This window comes from Equus asinus, chromosome 21 (genome assembly GCF_041296235.1).
Source record: "Equus asinus isolate D_3611 breed Donkey chromosome 21, EquAss-T2T_v2, whole genome shotgun sequence".
Lineage (NCBI taxonomy): Eukaryota > Metazoa > Chordata > Mammalia > Perissodactyla > Equidae > Equus > Equus asinus.
In genome coordinates, this window is record NC_091810.1 from 17,446,307 (window position 1) to 17,465,385 (window position 19,079).

The 19,079-nt window shown below is 53.0% G+C and overlaps 2 protein-coding genes across 8 annotated transcripts in view; both read right to left on the minus strand.

Annotated features, from left to right (window-relative positions):
- The window catches only part of ATG7 (autophagy related 7), a 350,121-nt gene extending 332,529 nt beyond the window's left edge, over window positions 1-17,592 (minus strand). The window contains exons 1-2 of one of the 2 annotated variants that reach the window (XM_070493097.1): window positions 17,508-17,546; window positions 16,151-16,244 (exon numbers count right to left, since the gene is read on the minus strand). The gene's annotated coding sequence lies outside the window, so the exon portion shown is untranslated. Of the gene's footprint in view, window positions 1-16,150; window positions 16,245-17,507 lie in introns of both variants that reach the window. The other variant, XM_070493096.1, reaches the window with a different exon arrangement.
- Window positions 1-19,079, minus strand: part of HRH1 (histamine receptor H1) — a 97,290-nt gene that overhangs the window by 62,553 nt on the left and 15,658 nt on the right. The window contains exons 1-2 of one of the 6 annotated variants that reach the window (XM_044754626.2): window positions 17,508-17,552; window positions 16,151-16,244 (exon numbers count right to left, since the gene is read on the minus strand). The exons of 2 other annotated variants lie outside the window; for them this stretch is intronic. The gene's annotated coding sequence lies outside the window, so the exon portion shown is untranslated. Of the gene's footprint in view, window positions 1-16,150; window positions 16,245-17,507; window positions 17,604-19,079 lie in introns of those variants that run through there. 3 more of the 6 variants (XM_044754627.2, XM_014835666.3, XM_014835645.3) reach the window with 3 other exon arrangements.

The window sequence follows — 19,079 nt, forward strand, 5'->3', positions numbered from 1 at the left end:
CAGACGGAGCTGTCCTTGCCTGCAAGACAATGAGCAACTCACTTTGACATGGAGCCAGAGAGACAGCCAGAAAGGTCATCACCTCCGACTTGATGGAGATGAGGTAGAGAGGTTGCTTCAAAGGGAAAAACAATGTCTTGCCTCTTGAAGAGCGCAGAAAGAACAGCAGATAGCAGATGGACAAGGGGTTCCAGAATGAGTCACATCCCGCTCCAGCCTGCCTCAGTCGCAGGGGCCTGGGAGGTGGCCGCGAGTGGCCCCACAGGTGGGACCCCGTCTCCCAGAGACCCTGCAGGAGCGAGGCCTCTGGTGGAGCCTAGCTGGCCTTGGGCTCCTCCACTGACCTTGCTTCCCGCCCCCACTCTGTTCCTGTGAGCCATCACTGCTATAATGAGCTGGCTGAGGTGGGCCAGAGGGCAAGCAAGGGAAGGACGTCTCCTCCCCCCACCTCCTCTGAGCCTCGCCTGTTCCCCCATCTCTTGGTTTCCATGACAGCGTCTGGCAATGAGGCATCTACTTCAAAATGCCGGCAGGGAAGCCAGGCAGGAGTCACAGAGACACAGGTCTCGGGGCGAGGGGAGCGAGCTCTCATCTGGTGAGTGCCCACTCTGTGTGGTCCTGCCCAAGACTTCACATCCGTTACCTCCCTCACTCCTCACCCCAACCGGGTGAGGAGCCCATTACTGTCCCATTTTACAGATAAGGAGACTGAGGCACGGAGAGGAGAAGGGACACGCCCAGGGGCACACAGCCAGTCAGAGGCAGAGCCAGGATTCAAACTCAGACTTCCGTGGGCCCCAGGGCTGGGCCTTTAGTCACTATGTCACCCTGTCTCTTGAGCAGGCATCGGTTCAGGCCTGAGCTCTGCTACCTGCCACAGGCCCTTGGGTGAGTCCCTTCACCCTCGGAGACTCTGCACAATGGGGTCGGTGAGCCCCACGGCTCCGAGGGGCTGGGTGGACTGAAAGCAGCTGGGGAAAGTGCTGGGCCCCTGGCTGGAGGTGGATGAAGGGGTCTGCTCCTTCATTTCCAGCTGGAAAGATTCCAACCCCGGGGCTCCTGGCTGGAGCAGAGCCAGGGCTGCCCAAATCCACCAGCAGAAGCCTGACCAGAGGCGCTCCTTGAAGCCGGCCCCGCCCCCAGTGTTCCTAACAGTAACAGCTCTTGTTCCTGGGCATCGGCCTTGCGCCAGCAGCCCTGCTAGGGCCCTGCCTGCTCACAAGGACCAGGGAGGGAGACACAGGTAGTATCCTCTCGTGATGGATCAGGAGACCCACTGGCGGCACCCAAGGTGAGCACCTGAGAAGCGGAGAGGAGGCAGCACTTGCGTGCACCTGGGGGGTGGGGGGAAGTACACCAGAGAGACACGCCCCACGCTCAGTTCCACCTTCACCAGAGGCCTGGGAGCCGATCACGTCTCATCGCGCCCACGAAATACCCTGGTCTAGGCTCCCACCACCCCCTGCTTGAACAACAGCATGATGCTCCTGGGGAGCCCCTCGGCCACTATGCTTCCTTCCTTTGGTGCATCGTCCACATGGCAGCCACAGTGATGCTCTTCATCACACACTTGATTGCGTCATCGGAGGCTCAAAACCCTGCAATGGCTCCCAATGTCTTCAGAACAAAAGCCAGGTCCTCACGATGGCCAACGAGGCCCTACACATCTGGCCCTGTGACCTCTATGACCCGACATCCCCTACACTCGCCCTTGCCCACTCTGCTCCAATCACTCAGGCCTCCTTGCTCTTTCTAGAACATTCCAAACCACCTCCAGCCCAGGGCCTTGCATTCCCTCTGCCCCGAATGCTTTTCCCTTAGATATGAGTATGCTTCAGTTCCTCACCTGATTCACCTGCCACCCCCCCACCCTACGCAGAAGGACCCCCCTCATTCTTCTGCCCTGCTATCACTTCCTGCTCATCAGCACTGCATTCTACATTCACTTGTCTATTTATTTCTTGCCTGGCCCTCCCCTAGAGAGTAAGTTCTAGGAAGGCAGGCCCTTCCATCCTGTTCCTCCTCTCATCTCAGCACCCAGAACAGTGCTTGCCACTCATTCATGGGTTATTGTGGGGTGGCCCAAGGCAAAATCTCTGGACAACCAGACACCGGCTAACTGAACTCCTAACATTCGCTCTTGAAAGGCTGAATGTGAAACACACAGAGCAGCAGCAGTTGGTAGGAACTGGGGGCAGAAATCAACAGCCATGAGCCTACAGAAGCCCCGAGTACACAGAAACTATGAGACAACAGATGTCACAGGACAGCAAAAGTCAGGGACCAACAGATGCCATGGGCCAGCAGAAGCCAGGGACCAACAGACATCATGGGCCACTAGAAGCCAGGGACCAACAGATGTCATGGGCCAGCAGAAGCCAGGGACCAACAGATGTCATGGGCTAGCAGAAGCTATGGGGCAACAAATGACATAGGCCACGAGAAACCAGGGACCAAGAGACGTCATGGGCCAGGAGAAGCCAGGGACCAAGAGACGTCATGGGCCAGGAGAAGCCAGGGACCAACAGATGCCATGGGCCAGCAGAAGCCAGGGACCAAGAGATGTCATGGGCCAGCAGAAGCCAGGGACCAACAGACGTCATGAGCCAGCAGAAGCCAGGGACCAAGAGATGTCATGGGCCAGCAGAAGCCAGGGAACAACAGTTGTCATGGACCAGCAGAAGCCATGGGACAAACAGATGTCAAGGGTCAGCAGAAGCCAGGGACCAAGAGATGTCATGGGCCAGCAGAAGCTACGGGACAACAGATAACATAGGCCTCCAGAAGCCAGGGACCAACAGATGTCATAGGCCAGGAGAAGCCAGGAGGCAGAACACAGGCTCCACCTGGGCAGGCACCTTTGTCTACTTTGTTCTGCAGAGCATCCCGAGTGCCATGGGGAGGGTCTGGTACACAGTGGGTGCTCAATAAATGTTTGCTGAATGAATGAAAGGAAGAGTGGAGAAAAGAGAAGAGGTAGTTGGCATGAGCAGGACAGCCAAAGCAGGAGAGCAAGGAGCTGAGGCCCCTCGTTGTCCCAGTACTGGAGAGGGAAGAAGACACTGCTGCAGGGGGAGGACAGCCTAATGGTTCTGCAGTGGATCTGAATGATCCTCTGGTTCCCCGTGGGGCCCTGCAGTATTGTGGTGACACTGTTTTCTGTCTTCCTTACATCTCTCTATATCCAGACAATACACCCCATTAACCGAGGTTAAACTGGGCATGTGGCTAGTCCCTGCAACCCCAGAGAACCTGCTAACAGGGAAGTCTTCCTGGAAGAGATGCCATGGAAGGGAGAACTCAGAAAGGGCATTCCCCTGACCCCTTTCCTTCCTTTACTTTTTTAAACAGTTTTATTGAGATACAATTTACATACCATAAGATCCACCCATTTTGCTGTGCATATTTTTTATCACAATAAAAAAACCCTAGAGGGGCCACCCTGGTGGCGTAGTGGTTAAGTTCGCACACTCTGCTTTGGTGGCCCAGGGTTCGCAGGTTCAGATCCCAGGTGTGGACCTAGCACTGCTTGTCAAGCCATGCTGTGGGGGCATCCCACATAAAACAGAGGAAGATTGGCACAGACATTAGCTCAGCGACAATCTTCCTCAAGCAAAAAGGAACATTGGCAACAGATGTCACCTCAGGGCCAATCCTCCTCAGAAAAACAAAAACAAAAACCCAGAATAAAATTCGCTTGTTTTCAGTGTACAGTTCAATGGAGACTTTGAGTTTGAGTGGGCAGAGGAGGCGGGAGGGTATGTTGGCAGCAAAGACATGGTGATGAGCAAGCACAAGGTGTTGGTCGTGCTCGGGGAAGGGTGAGTTGTCCAGTGTGGATGGGGCAAGCGGAGCGGACAGTGTGTCAGGGGAGGGAGCAAGGCATCCAGGCCAGCGTGCAAAGAGCCTAGGAACAAAACTGGCTGAGTCTAGCTTTGATCTGGTGTACCTGAAGCCAGCGGTGGTGCCCGCAGAGGTCAGAAGACTTGGGTTCTAGAGCTAGCTCTACCAGCACAGGAGGGTGACCCTGGACAAGTCACCGTCCCTCTGTCGGTCACGTTCCTCCTCTGCAGGAGGGGTCTGCACCTGTCATCTTCAAAGCTACTTCCCCTAAACCAACGTGGTCAGGAGCACGGGGCTGGGAGCCAGATCTGGCTTTGAATCCTGTTCCTCCACTTTTTAGCTGTGTGACTCCTCATCTCTCGGACGGGGACACCAACAGTCCCGACGTTGCAAGGCTGTTTAGAGGGTCAGATGAAGTAATCAATAGAAAGTGCTCAGCACGATGTCCAACCCCCAGCAGATGCTCTGTACGTGTCTTGTCACCACACGTTGTGTTAGGTGATGCTGGCAAGATGTATGAGGGCAGCAGTGCAAGGTAACAAACAGAAGTCGAGATCTGCTCCCAACTGCAGTGTTTTCAAAGTCACACTTAGGGCACAGATAGGCACACAGCTGTGTCTGGGATGGAGGGAGTAAAACACATTATCAGAAAAATGCTTGGTTTCCCATAGCGACCACGAATGCAGAGAAAGCCCTTGGCGTCCAGAACTGGCACCATGTGCTTGCTGTCACGGAACTCAGCCCTGAGGCGGCAGCCAGGCCTGACTCAGCTCCGAACCTTGGCGCCCAAAGCCCCGTAATTCACAGAGCTTTCTGCTTTAACCGCAGAGCAAATGTTCACCCGAGATTTACTCCCTACTCGCCTGTGTGTTTCTTCCGCTTCCAACAGACAGAAAACAACGAAATCTCTGGGTATCAGTGAGAACCCAACATCAGAAACCCAGGCTCGGTTCTGTGACTCACTCCTGCTGTCTAGCCTGGAATGCTGGGAAAAGGGTGCAGCACCTGGCAACAGATCCATCCACTTCTTACATTCATAGAAGGAGGGAATCAATGGACGAATGCAACCTGAGGTTCCAAGCAAGAAGTGGAGGATTACCGAACTCTGAGCAACTTCCAAAAACGCTGCAGGCAATTAGCATCATCCCTCAGGGGCTTCATAGCACAGTGGAAAGGGATCAGCGGATCTCAGCTCAAACCTCAGCTTGGCTAAACTAGCTGTGTGATCTTGGGAGAGTCACTTAGCATCCCTGAGCCTCCCTTAGCACCATGCTTCCCCATCTGAGGACATCACCTCCTATTTTGTTGTTACTTGTCCAGCATCCATCTTCTCCACCACCCTGTAAAGGCAATGGCTGTGTCTGTCTGTCCATGGCAGCATCCCCATCACACAGCAGGGACACGATCCCTACGAACAGACTCCAGCTCCTGCTTGCCTTCCCTCTCCTCTGCTGCTGGCCTGGGCACTGCCTGTTTGGGTTTGCCAAGGATTCTGAATGGAATCCAAGAACTTAAGTGAGAACTTTTTCTTCTAAAGGCCACTGGTCAAAAGGCCAAGGTCTGCATCCGCCCCAGGAGTGACCTGCAAGGCTGTCCCTGTTTCTGGCTTGATTCAAGGACTCCATAGAGGAAACAGTCCTATGAGCACGTCGATCAAGTGGAGAAGCTGCAAATCCTCTGCTCCCACAAGACCTGGAGTGATTTCTACCAGGACCCAGATGCCAGAACTGCAAACACGAGCTGGGGCTGTAGCCCTACGTGGCAAAGGGAAGCAGGCGTGGAGGGGAATAGCTTATCTTTGCAGGCGAGGAGAGTTTTAGAAAAAAGAGAAGAAAAACACCATAAATTTCTCTCTCGGGGAGTTTCTATCTGGTGATGGAAAGAGGTAAACCAGGCATTTATTTCACATTATGACGTGTACATGGCACCACAAAAGCACCCTGGCCCGTCCGGGCATCAGGGCATGAAGGCAAGACGGGGAGGACGCCCCTCAACAGAGCCCTTCCTTCCCCATGCCCACCCACATCACATCCACTCTCCTTTTCTGTACACAGAACATTACAAGGTCCCCCACCCCTCTCCCATCTTAGTTACTTTCTGTTAACCTCCCTGAGCACACTCTGTGATGTGGCCTGGCCAGGCCACTTGCTCTTCCTGGAGCATGTCTTCTACCTCTGTGCCTTTGCTCCCTCCGTGCCGTGTTCCCTCTGCCTGGAATGTCCTTCCTTCACCTTTCTACCCATTGAAACCTTATGTTTCAAAGCCCTGCTCACACTCATTCATTCATTCAAGTATTTCTTGAGGGCTCACTACATCCCTGACACTGTGGTGGGTACCAGGGACATAATGGAGAGCCAGCCACAGCCTGTGTCCTCAAGCTGCTTACAGCTATGGGGAGACAGATGGTTACAATAAGGAGGAATACATGCATGGTAGGTCTAAGTCCAGGGAAGGGTCCTAGCCTAGCCTTGGGGAGCCGGGGGTATTCAGGGAAGGCTTCCTGGAAGAGGAGACTTGAATCTGAGTTCTGAGGAATGAGGTGAAAAGGGAGAGAGGCACATATAAATGTATGTGGACACCAACAAGTATGGCCATAATAATAGGGACATTAATTGAGGGCTACTAAGAGCCAAGCACGGGGTCAAGCACGTCAGATGCAAACTCCTCTAGTCCTCACAACCCTATGGGAGCGAACACTGTTATCATTCCCATCGTCAGATGAAGCATCTGAGGCACAGAGAAGCTAAGAACTTGCTCCTGGTCACACAGCTGCTAAGTGGCAGAGCTGGGTTCAAACTCAGTGCTGCCCCAGGGCCCACTAGGATCTGCCATCTCACGCTGTCAGTAGTATTCTTTTTTTTTTTTTAAGATTGGCAACAGATGTTAGCTCAGGTGCCAATCTTTTTCCTTCTTCTTCTTCTCCCCAAGCCCCACCACTACATAGTTGTATATTCGAGTTGTGAGTGCCTCTGGTTGTGCTATGTGGGACGCTGCCTCAGCGTTGCCTGATGAGTGGTGCCGGGTCTGCACCCAGGATCCAAACCAGCGAAACCCCGGGCTGCCAAAGCAGAGCACGCGAACTTAACCACTCGGCCAGGGGGCTCGCCCTTGTCAGTGGCAGTCTGCCACTTCCTCTTTCCCCTGACAGAAACACTTATCACAGACATCTCTCCAAGTGGTGCAACAACTCAAGTTTCACTCTACATAATGGCTGCGGAGGATGCCACTGGATTTTGAGCAGGGAAGTGACAATGATCAAATTCTTTCCAGAGAAAGAGCCCTCTGGGGACAGCAGGGGCGTGCCTGGGGGCAGAAAGCTGTGTTCGGGGTCCTGGGGAGGGAGGACGAGGCCTGAACTCAGGCTGGGATAGGGAGGATGCAGAGGGGCGGAGGGGCCGGGCTGTGGGAACAGGACCAGGCAGCAGGATGCAGCAGCTGCCACCCCTCAGGGGCCTGTGGGAGGGGACAAAGTTGGGGTGGGGGTCCCGACAGCCCCCCACAAGACCTCTCACAGACCGGCGCATCTTCTCCCTGAGCCCCTCCCTCAGTGCTGTGTGCTGCAGTTTTCTCGATGCGTGCTCCAGCCAGCACTGCCAATCCAGAGTGAGTGATCATCAGTTTCGGTTCCCTGAGATGCTCAGCTGTGGCGCCTGCAGAATTCCTAATTCTCTGAATAATCTTCGCCCAGGAGGGTCACATCCATTCCACCCAAAGTGCAGAAAGCAAAGAACCCCACAGGCGAGCCCCAGCACTGCTTTCACACTGTCCCCTAGGGCCACCCACCCAACCTCACCACGCTCAGACCTCTCAACCCTCATACGTCCACTCCAAGCAGCCTCGGTCTGACGGCTTCCCTCCATTGCCACCACCCCTCGGTCCAAGCCCTCCTCTCTCCCCTGGACGGTCACAATAGCCTCCCTGCTGTCTCCCCGGTCCCACTCTAGCATAAGTTAGTCCACATCTCTAGCCTCAGTGTTCTTATCTATACAATGGGCATCCTAACGCTTAGCTCACAGGGCTGTGGAGAGGACTGGGTGACAGGAATGGAAGACCCCAGCCAGGAATGCTATCTCAACAGATGCAGTTCCCTTCCTTGGTCAGCTGCACAGGAGGCATCAAAAAGGTCAGGACCCTCTTTCACACTCAGCCAGGACACATAATAGGCAGGCTTCAGAGACCTCTGGATCTCCTTGCCTCTCTCGACCTCAGCCCCAACCTGCAGGGCCTCTTGCACTGTCTCCCTCCTATTTCCTTCCATGCAATGGGAGTTTCACTGGTTTTGTGCGCCTGGCCTCTCTCCACCTCCTCGTTTGCCCCTCCCCGGGGTCGGTGCACGGTGCCACCTCTCTATGAGTGAGTTTGAGAGATGGAATAGGCAAGTATAACTCAGGCCCCTCCCTGCTTCTCTTAGGAGCCCCCTGCAGGCAGCAGGAGTCTGCCTCCGCTCTCTACCCTGGAGGAAGGGGCGCCCCTCCGCAGGGGCCCAGCGCTGCCTGCACCCGGAGCATGCCGGGGCACCTATCCAATTCTGGCCTTCAGCATCAGCCAGCCCACATGCTCCCATGTCACTCTGATGAGTAATAACGGTGACATTTTGTTCTCCAGCTGCTTTGCTTTTTGTCTTAATTCTCAGCTGGTCCAGAACTCAGGCCAGGCAGAGGAGTACTGTGTATCAGGCCCCCACCCCCATCAGGACTGAGCAGCGGGAGAAACCCTGACTTGTTAACAGAGCTTCTCAGGGCCTCGGTCAAGCCCGGTGCCGGTACTGTGAGAATCAATCAATAAACGAGTGACAAATATTTCCTGAGCTCCTGCAACAACAGTGAAAAGCACTCATCTTTGCTTGGTGTTTCTTACGGCTTTGGAAGCACCTAAAAGCATCTTCAGGTGTGCGAACGCTCCGTGCCAGGTCCACTCACCACCTCAGCGCCTTCCCTGTCATTTGCAGGATCGAGGCAGATCTTTAAGGGTCTGGCTGTGGTCTTCCTTCCTCCATACAATAAGTTTTACTGCACACCTACTAAGTGCCAGGTGCTAATCAGTGAAGACCTTGCAGGTATAGCAGCAAACCAGGCACACGGTCCCTGCACCCCTGGAGCTGACAATCTGGTGGGGGCTAGGAAGAAAGTCAGTGGAGGGCGACTGGATGGGGGCGGTGAAAACAGGGTGGTCCAGATTTGGGGGAAGAGGCTTTCAATAATGCTGTGAGATGGTATTATTATTATTATTCCCCTCTGACAGATGAGGACACTGAGGCCCGGGAGGTTAAAATGTTTCCTCTGAGACCAAAGAGGTAACTATTTACCGCGTCAGGATGCGAGTTCAAGTCCAGACTCTGACACCTCAACTACTGCCACTAAACCCAGCTGCCCCCAGATTCTAGCATTTTGTAAAAGAATCGTCCCTCCGGAAGCTTCGGCAAAGTGGCAGGTGGCAAGCCCTCGAAGAACTTCCCGTCTAACCTGGGGGCAAATGCTGATAACACGAGGCAGGTCGGAAATGAGCGCACAGGATTAAGACAATTTCAAATTTTAGAAACCCAATGGGATTCATTTTGGAACATGACAAAATGACTCCCAATTTCTTGGGGGAAGAGAAATTCATATAATATATTTAGTTATTAGTCAGTTTGTTTAATAAACATGAGTTGCCAGACTCTGTCATAAATGCTTTTCAAATATTAATTCCATCGAACTTCATGACTCACTTAATACCCACAACAATCCTGAAAGTTCATGCAGTCACTAACCCCACTTTATGGCTGAGGGAATCACGCAAAGATAGGTCGGATGCCTCGCGTGGGACACACTCAGGAAAGTGGTGGAGCCAGAATCCAAACTGACGTCTGGCCCTGGAATCTCTGCTCTTTTACCATAAACTGGATTTATGAGCACCATTTATACAATTGAATTTATATACACAATTACATTTTGTCTATTTGTCTCTTTCTGCCTCACACGAACTGGTTTTCAGGAGATTGTGATGGTCTGATTTAAATGCAGAAGTCATGGTTCCCCTCAGATTTGCTCTGGGAAGCCCCTGGGAGGTGCTTCGAAGAGCTAGGCTGTCATTCTCCAGGGAGGCTCAAAATGAGGTCTATGGGAGACCCACATCAGGCCCACCGGGCGGGCTGCTGTACAGGCAGACAGGTGCTGTGAACAGAGGAAAGAGAACCCAGCTTCCATCTGAACCCAGGATCTACAGACACATCGGCAGATGCTCCAGACCACGTGTGCGGGCTGGCGCTGGAAGGGCACGTCCCAGGGCTTGGGGAGAGCGACAGCAGGGCCGACGTTTCTAATGAGGATTCTCTCCAGGAACAAAGAAAAGCCAGCTAGTAAATATATGAAGTCCTCCCCAAAGAAGAAACCGAGTGAAAACTGCCTAGAAAAGTATGAAAGAAAAAAAAAGGAGGAAAAAGAAGATAGGGAAACAGATTCCTTCGCGAGCTATTAAAACATACACTATACAAATAACCATCAAAGCCACGCGGCACAGATCCACACTCCGCTCCTCCACCCACGCTGTGCCCAGTTGGCGTGCGCCCTCTGTTTCCTGCCGTGGCCCTGAGAGTCGGCCACTGGCATGAGCAGAAAGTTCAACACCAGAAGAGACAGCCTGGAAAGAGACCTGCTGTTAAGGACAGGGTTTCCAGGTTGCATGCCCCAGGCCCAGGGTAAAATGGTGTCCCTGTAGTTGTGCAACGCTGCGACTCTGCCCCAGAGACATGGAGCAATTTAGTGATACGGGTGGCAGAGGGGAGGAAAGGAACAGAGAGTCAGTAAACAGGATGGGGACAACCAGTCAGATGTGTGAAAAGAAAACTAAGTTAGACCTTTATCTTACAATCAAACCCAAACAGGTTAGAAAGTGATGATTTAGCATGAAATATGAAACCATTTAAACAACGACAACTAGAAACCTTGCCTTCCTAATCTGAACAATGGGGATAATAGTAACTACCCCATAGCGTTGTCGTAGGGATTAGGAGAGATGATCCAAGTTAGCACCATGCCTGGCACTTCAGTCAAAACGGACTGAGGGCAGACTTCAGCTGGGAAATTTGCCCAGATCTAGCTACCCAAGGTGGGGGAGAGCGGAATTGGCAGGAGGGGTGTGGCCCCCAGGTCATAATCTAGGGACCAGGCAACCTGCCATCACGGAGAAGGGAAGCCTCTCTACAATTGCAAGAGGAATGGTGCACGGAGCCAGGTCCTCCCCGGGCACCAGGGATGATAACTCATGACAAGCGCACTGTCTGCAGCCGCAGCAATTTTAGAAGCAGGAGACTCGAGCGGTGCCCACAGCATCAGCCTTTCCCCTGGGCTGAGCTCCCTTCCTCCGGGATCCTGGGTCGGAAGTGGTGCACCCAGCACCCAGGGCTGGCTCTCCCCACGGCACTCAGGATGAGGTCGCAGTCCCTGTCCACTCCTACCCGAGGCAGCCTGAGCCTCTCCCTGCTGGAAAGTTCCTCCTCGGATGGAGCTGAGATCAGCTACCCTCCCCGCCCTCCACTTCAGCTTCCACCCACTAGGGGCCTCACTGGTGAGTCCACCAGTCTCAACAAGAACAACACCCAGCTTGCACAATCTCTTCTAGAGAATGGAAGAAGCGGGAACCCTGCCCACCTCATTCTGTGAGGCCAGCATAACTTTGATACCAAAGGCTGACAAATAAGCACCAGAAAGGAAAATTGCCAATGACTCTCACTCATGAACTCAGGACGTTAAAGTCCTACACAAAAAGGTTAGCAGAAATAATCCAGCAATAAAGATGCTGTAAGACGACACAAATTGGGTTTATCCCAGAGATACAAAAATCAATGTTGTTCATCATGTCAACAGATTGAAAAAGAAAAATCATGTGACCATCTGGGCAGATGCAGAAAAAACATCTATCAAAAACTCTACTTCCGTCTAGGACTAAAAAAAGGAAGAAACAAAAACACTCAGCAAATTGGGAACTCTTTAATCTGATAAAAATTATCTACCGAAACCCTCGAGTAAACATTATAACTAATACAGTTGCAAGACGTCCACCATTCCTTCTTCGATTCATCCTTGCACTGAGGTCTCAGCCAGGGTGGTAAGGCCAGGAAAAAAAGGGAACAAAAGGGAACAAAAGGATTGGAAAGGAAGAAACAGCTGTTATCTGCGCCTTCCACAACTGTACACAGTCATGTGTTGCTTAACGACGGGGATGCGTTCTGAGAAATGTGTTGTCAGGCGACCTCATCATTGTGCAAACATCATAGAGCGTACTGAAGGGGAACAAAATTTGCCAAAATGTGTCTTTTTAACATGAGGATTATTTTAGGTTGATTATTTTGAAGAAACAAAAGACTCAGAAACTTTTTCTTGTTATCTCTCCTTTAACTGCCTAAGAGAATTCAGATAGAAAACCCAGTCTCAGGAAGCGAGCTCTCACCTTAGCATCACATGAACCAGGTGGTGGACAGGGAGGAACCTAGAAAAGCCTGTTTGTTGGGCTCCCCTCCGTGTTCTTCTGTTTCTGTGGCCAAACACTTGTTTTCCAAACATTTGCTCCTTTCACCTACCTGTGAATTGCCTTCCTTCCCTTTGAGGGCCCTGACTCTCCCCACCCTCAACATCTTCTTCTGTCTTTAGCTGAGGGTGGTATTTAAGGGGAGGGCTTTGGCCATTTTGGCCAATTATTCACTTTTCCTGAGTTTCTCCCGTGTATACATGTTATTAAACTTGTGTTTGTTTTCTCCTGTTAATCTGTCTCATTCCATTTAATTCTTAGACCAGACAGAAGGACCTAGAGGGTAGAGCAAAATTTCTTCCTCCCCTACAGGACTTACAAAAACCTAGATGGTATAACCTACTACACACCTAGGCTGCATGGTACTCATCTGATGGGACCACCATACATGTGGTCCATTGTTGACTGAAATGTCATTAAGTGAGTGGTGCATGACCATACATAGTGTCTTCAAAAAAATTTATAAATACATTTTTCTGAATTAGTAAGAGAGTGTGGCAAGATTTCTGAATACAAAATCAATATGGAAAATGCAAACATATGTCTCCAAAAAGTAACCAACATAGCATTGATTTTAAAAATGTTTGTGTAGATAGCTAGCTAGATATACCATTTACAATAGCATACAAAATATTAAATAACTACACACATATCTAACAAAAGATGTGCAAGAGCACCAAGGGAAAATTAGGAAACCATACCTAAACTGTATCCTAAATAATGAAGAGAGATACCATGTTCATGGAAGACTAAATACGGCAACTTCCACCCCAGATGGGGCGATAGAGAGCTCAGCAGTAATAACTGGCGGATCAGAGCACCCTGGGCTTATATTCCACCTCCTGTTGCTTCTAAAATGTGTGACTTTGGGCATTCCACCAAGCTCTCTGAACCTCAGTCCCCTCACCTGTAAAAGAGGGATACCGCTCCTGTCTAGCTGTTAGGAGTCAATGGACATGAAAGCACTTTGTAGAGTGCTGTATAAATACAGGGATTTTACGACTAGCATTATTGCCCCTTGTTGGTCTGAGGGTGGGGGAAAATACTCTCTCCCAGATGAGGCCAGCTGGGACCTTGCTCATCAATTTGTCATCAAGGGCATTGCTGAGTGCTTATTCTGTGCATAGCATTTCCTCATTCAGTCCTCACAGCAACCTATAAGAGGGGGAGCTATATTAGCCCCATTTTACAGACAAGAAAGCTGAGGCTCAATCAAGCAACTTGTCATTCATACATTCATTCATTCAACATTCATGAACGCCTTCTATGTGCCAGGAGCTGTGAATACCCTGGTGAGTAAGACAGAAATGGTCCCTGCTCTATTAGAACTGATATCTGGTTGGAAAGATAGCCAAAAATCATACACCAAATAGCCAGTTGGCAGAACCAAGAGTCAAACTCAGGTCAGTTGGACACCAGAGTCCATGCTTCTAACCACTCCTTAAAGCTGCCTTCCTCAACCTCCTCTGTTCCATCCTCTCTGTTGTGATGTGATGGTTTCTAACATCCACTCTGCTGGCAGCACCAAGTTTCAACAGGACTTGCCATCCAAGCTGCTGCACGAATTGAGAGCTGTCAGCTTCCATCCTGGCCCATGTGATCCTCTTATATTATCACTGGAGAATTACAGCAGGGAAGATGAATGCATAAAAGAGGAGAGGCATCCTGCCCCCACCCCCCAGCATCAGTGCCATTGTTCCCAATGAGTGTGTGCCGGAGTCCTCTGCCACCATTAATGGCAGAAGTGAGTCACTTATAAATAAGATATGGAGCTTTATTATAATTACATCCAGAGATTCAGAAATGCTCAGCGTCACAGTGAAAGGGAGGGCAGCAGGTGACTGGGGCTTGAATGATCCTCTGCCAGGTACGTCTTTCAGATAAAACGTCTTGGATCAGGAGCAATTACAGCTAATGCCCAGCCTGAATGCTAATGAGAATTACTTAGAATTGCATGTAATTCTTTGCCATTTATACTATCTGATTTTTTTTTCCCCTCCTTTTCTCTGCTTTTCCATCCTGACATTAATCCTGAGAAAGAGACACTGGCCAAGCACAATGCATGGCCATTTTGCAGATGAGGAAACTGAGGCCCAGGGTCACTCAGCTCAAAGCGTCAGGGCTGGGGTTCTACCCTGAACTTTTTTACTCCCCTATTCAGTCTTTAAGGAAAAAAATTTCAGAACTCTGGCTGTGTCCTCTCCACGTGGAAGGTGTGCAAAATATCTCCAGCCAGTAGGAGAATCTGAAAGGCAGCTGGGGTGATGCATTCTGTTGACACCTCTGCCTTGGTGAGGACAGGGCAGCTGCGGGCAGACTTATGAGATGAACTTCAAACCTACCCTCTGCCATCCCACAACCACCAAGAGGCCCACATTTGTCCCTCGGGGACCTGAGCAACACCTATGAAGAGAGAACCTAAGCAGAAAGATAAGAAGAGCCTTTCTCCTGTCTGCAAGCCAGAAAAGCGTCCCAAATGCATGCCCCTCAGAACCCAGGCAAAGCAGGAAGTTCAAGCCAGGGCGTGATGGAGTGAGGTTAGCCACTAATAGTGATAACGACAGCAATGGCCAGCATTTGCTGAGCACCCAGTAGAGTGCCAGAAGTGTAAATAAGTCCTCACGGAGACTCTTTAAAGGTTTCAGCTATTTAAAGCTTGAGACTGCACTAAGACCTCTGGGACACACACTACATCTAACTCGAGACCTACTCCCACTTTCTAGGTGAGAAAGCAAGAGGCTTGCAGAGTTTGGGCAGCTGGCAGGTGGCAGAGCCAGGATGCAAAGCTGGATCTGTTTGACCTTAACAGTAGCAATATTGACAACTAATGTTTGCATCACACTTTGATGTACCGCATAGCACAATTTAAGTGCTTTATGCACACAAACACCATTAGCTCTCTCACCAACCCCGTGAGGAGGGTGCTATAGGGAAACTGAGGAACAGAGAGGTGTAGCAACTTTCCCAAGGCCACAGAGCTCATAAGTGACGGCGATGGGCTTTGAGCCAGCTCCAGAATCCACACTCCTGATCCCTTTGCTATGCTTCCTCCTCGTTCTGGAAAGGCCACACCAATTCCACCAGGCACTCCTTGACTGGAAAGGAGAGTGCAAACACAAACACAGGATTCCAAGAGAGTCCAAGGGGAGGAAGTTCAGACACAAGTTCTTCCTACCACAGCTGAGGGCCAGGAGGGACCACGCCTAGCCCAGGATTGCCCAAACTCCTCCAGGCTGCAGGGTCCTTGGCAGGCAGCTGCAGCCTCCACCCAGCTCTGAAATCAAGGACAGGCAGTGCTGGGCCATTTCTCATCTTGGAAGGATTCTCTGTCACACTTGAAAATGGTACCAAGCTTCCCTAGAGACTCTCCCTCCCTCAGGGGAAATACCTCTCGAGACAGCCAGCCAGCCTCAGGCAGGTTTCCACTGGCCATGTGAGGGTCCAGCAAGCCCCGAATCATATTAGGGCCTTTACATGGGCCTGTCAAGGCTTCCTGTGAGTGACAACCCCCCACCCCCAGCAACAGGTCCCCTGCAGGACAGCTATCAGAGAGAAGTGAGAGCGGTGCAGAGGCATCGGGGACCCGGTTGCCTAGCATCTCTCTATTCTTCACCTTTGCTGCTGCAAGCCACAAGCAGGAGGGACCTAACGTCCCATTGGCAGCCTGAGTTTCACTGATAATCTGGAAGGAGTCAGGTAAGACCTATGTTCAAATCCCAACTCTGCCACGGACCAGCCGGGCAACCTCAGGCAAGTTACCATAGACGATCCGTCCAATGAGGCTAGTAAGGACAGCACCCACCTGCAAGGCTGCAGCCAGAACCACACGGATAACGCAGAAGGAAACTCGGGTCCCTCCAGCCTCTCTCCCTCTCCAGGTCTCCGCTGGTTCCTGGCTGCCTCCAAGATAAAAGCCAAGATTGGACATTCAAGTCCGTTCCTATCAGACCCCCAATGCCCCTGTCCTTCCAGCTCTGGAGACACACTCATCATCTGCGCTCCTGTCACAGGGGTCTGCCCCCTATCACAGAATGAGCTCCCCAAGCATCTTCTGGCCAGGGCATCTTGCTCACACAGTACTCCCAGCGTTGTCCCCCTCAGGTAGGGTTCTGGGTCTCAGGTGAGAGCCCCCTGCTGGAGGACAGAGACCCTGCCTGGCGCATCTCTACACTACCAGCTTCCAGAGCCGACATCTTCAGAGATTAAGGGATTCAAGGTAGGGTCTTTTTGCTGGGGGAGGGCAAAGGGGGTAATCACCCAGAGGAGGAAAGCGGCCTCCGTGAAGAGCTGGTGCGCTCCAGCTCCTGACTTCATTGGCTCCTTCCAAAAGAATCCAGAGCAACTTCCACAGTTTGGTCCCCTCTCACCTTTGCCCTGAAAGAGCAGCCCCGATGCGGTCCTGCCAGCAGAACCCACTCCCTGGCAGTAATGGCCACCGGCTCTTCCAAAGGAGCCTCGCGCGGTACAGTGAGGAGCACGTGGTCGCTCCGCCTGCGCTTGCAGCGGTGCTGCAGGAGCCCGCGGGCGGTGGTCTCCACGCTTCCCACACCCCGACCCCTGGTGACGCTGAGCCTGGGGCTCGTCCGTGTGTAAGGTTAAGTGGTTTGGGTCAGGCCGACTCAGCCTCAAAACGCTGGCTCTCCCCTTAACTTGCTGGCGCTCCCAGGCACAACTTTCCCTCTCTGAGCCTCAGTTTCCTCCTCTGTAAAATGGGTATAATAACACCCGGTTCGCCGAGCCACAGGGAGAATAGAAAGAAAGAATGGATGCCCAGAGCCTGGCAAAACAAATGCACTCAGATGGGCTGGGACTGCGGTTAGCATCAAACTGGGCGCCTGGGGCGTCTCTGGGAGACGGGAGCCTCGGCCCTTCGGCGTTGGCGGGCGCCCGGAGGCAGACGCTCGGGGCTCGCCCCCGCCAAGCCAGGGGAAGCCACAGGTGTCCGCGCGTCGGGGCGCCGGGGCTGGATCTGAGTACCAGGGAGGGGGCCGGGGGCCGCGCTTCGGGACCCTATCCAAGCCACCCGTGTCGCTGGCTCCCCCAAGCGCGCCCACCCCGCGCCTGCCGGCTCCGGGGGTCTCTGCCGCTCTCAGGGACGCCCGCGCCCGCCAGCGCCCCGCGCCCCCGCCGCGGCCCCGGCCAGCCCCGCTCAGACTCACCCGCGCCGGCGCCAGCTCCGGCTCCCGGCAAAGTTTGGCGGTGCGGCGGCCGCGGCGTCCAGGATGCTCAGTGCGTGGCGGCGGGGCGCCGGGGAGGGGGCGGGCCGGGAGGCGGGGCGCCGCGGAGGGGGCGGGCGGGGGGCGGGCCCCGAGCGGCCGGCCGGCCCCGCCCCCGCCGCCAGTTCGCGCTCCGGGGCGGCGCCCACGCCGGGAGGGGGCGCGAGGGGCGCTCCAGCTGGGACGCGCTGTCCGGGTCCCGCCGGGGGTCGGAAGGGCTCCCGCCCGCAACCCGGCCTCCGGCTCCGCGCCGCGGCTCTCGGCCGCTCTCGGGGTGTGCGGAGAGAGGTGAAGGAAGGGGCAGACCTTGGCGAGAACCCACCCCCTACACAGGCACACACACAGACACACACACACACACCTGAGGGCAGACAGACAAACAGGTAAGTCAGGTCAAAGAGGCAGAGATAGAAATAGGCAGAGATGAGAACGTTTGGCAGAGTCAACCACAGACCACTGCTAGACAAAGACGAGTGATGCCCCACCTCGTCTTATCCCTGCCAGAGAGGCCACAACAGACAGACAGACAGACAAAGCCAGGCAGACAGACGAGGACCCTACCCCCAGAGGTCTCCTGGGGAACTAGAGAGACCCCCGGCGTGTAGAGCTCCACCCCCTCCGCTGTGTCTCCCCAGCCCCTCCAGGGCGCGGTTCAGGGTTCGCGTTTCAGTTAGCGTCCGCGCCAGGCTGCGCAGAGCGCGGGGCAGAGCTGCAGGAGTGAGGGGCGTGTGGGTCTTCCGCAGATGCCCAGGAGCCGTGGCCCCCGGACTCTGGGGGCCTGAGAATTCCTCCTGGCTGCCTGCATTTCCAGAGCCGGGGGAGAGAGGCGGAGCTTTCTCTCTCAGTACCAGGAAAACTCCACTTGAACCTCTAAACAATTATGGTTTTAGATCTTATCTCAGCATCTCAAAGAGACACCCAAGCTCAGAGGGAGAGGAGGGCTTTTGAGAGGGAGGGATGGGGGGCGGGGTGTGGGTTGGGCTGTTTCATGGGGTATCAGCCTCCTCTGAGTCGTGGGCAATTCCACTCGGTGGCTGTGGGATCATGGGGAGCTAGTCTGGGGCCCAGCTTCACCACCTATGTATGGTACCTGAGTGACCCCTCTTCCTGGCCTCAGGGTCCACATCTGTGAAAGGAGGGTTACTAAGACCGGCTGTCATTGTGCCTTTCTAAGTGCTACAGCTGCTCACTCGTTTAATCCTGGCAACACCTTGGATGAGTAGGAGCTATTATTATCCCTAGTTTACAGAGGAGAAAAGTGGGGTACAGAGAGGTTAAGTAACTTACTCAAGGTTACACAGGAGAACTGGGAATCCCCCCTGTGAAGCCTGGCTACTAGATCCAAAGTCATATTTCTGTTCTATAATCTTCATCTCAATGGGGTTGCTGGGAAGTTTCATGACATCATTTATGTAAAGGTCTTAGCAAGTGCTCCATACATGGTAGCTCATAGACTAATGAGGCTGTCTGTAAAGTGGCAATTAAAGGGCTGATGGTGATACCCAGAAATAGGAG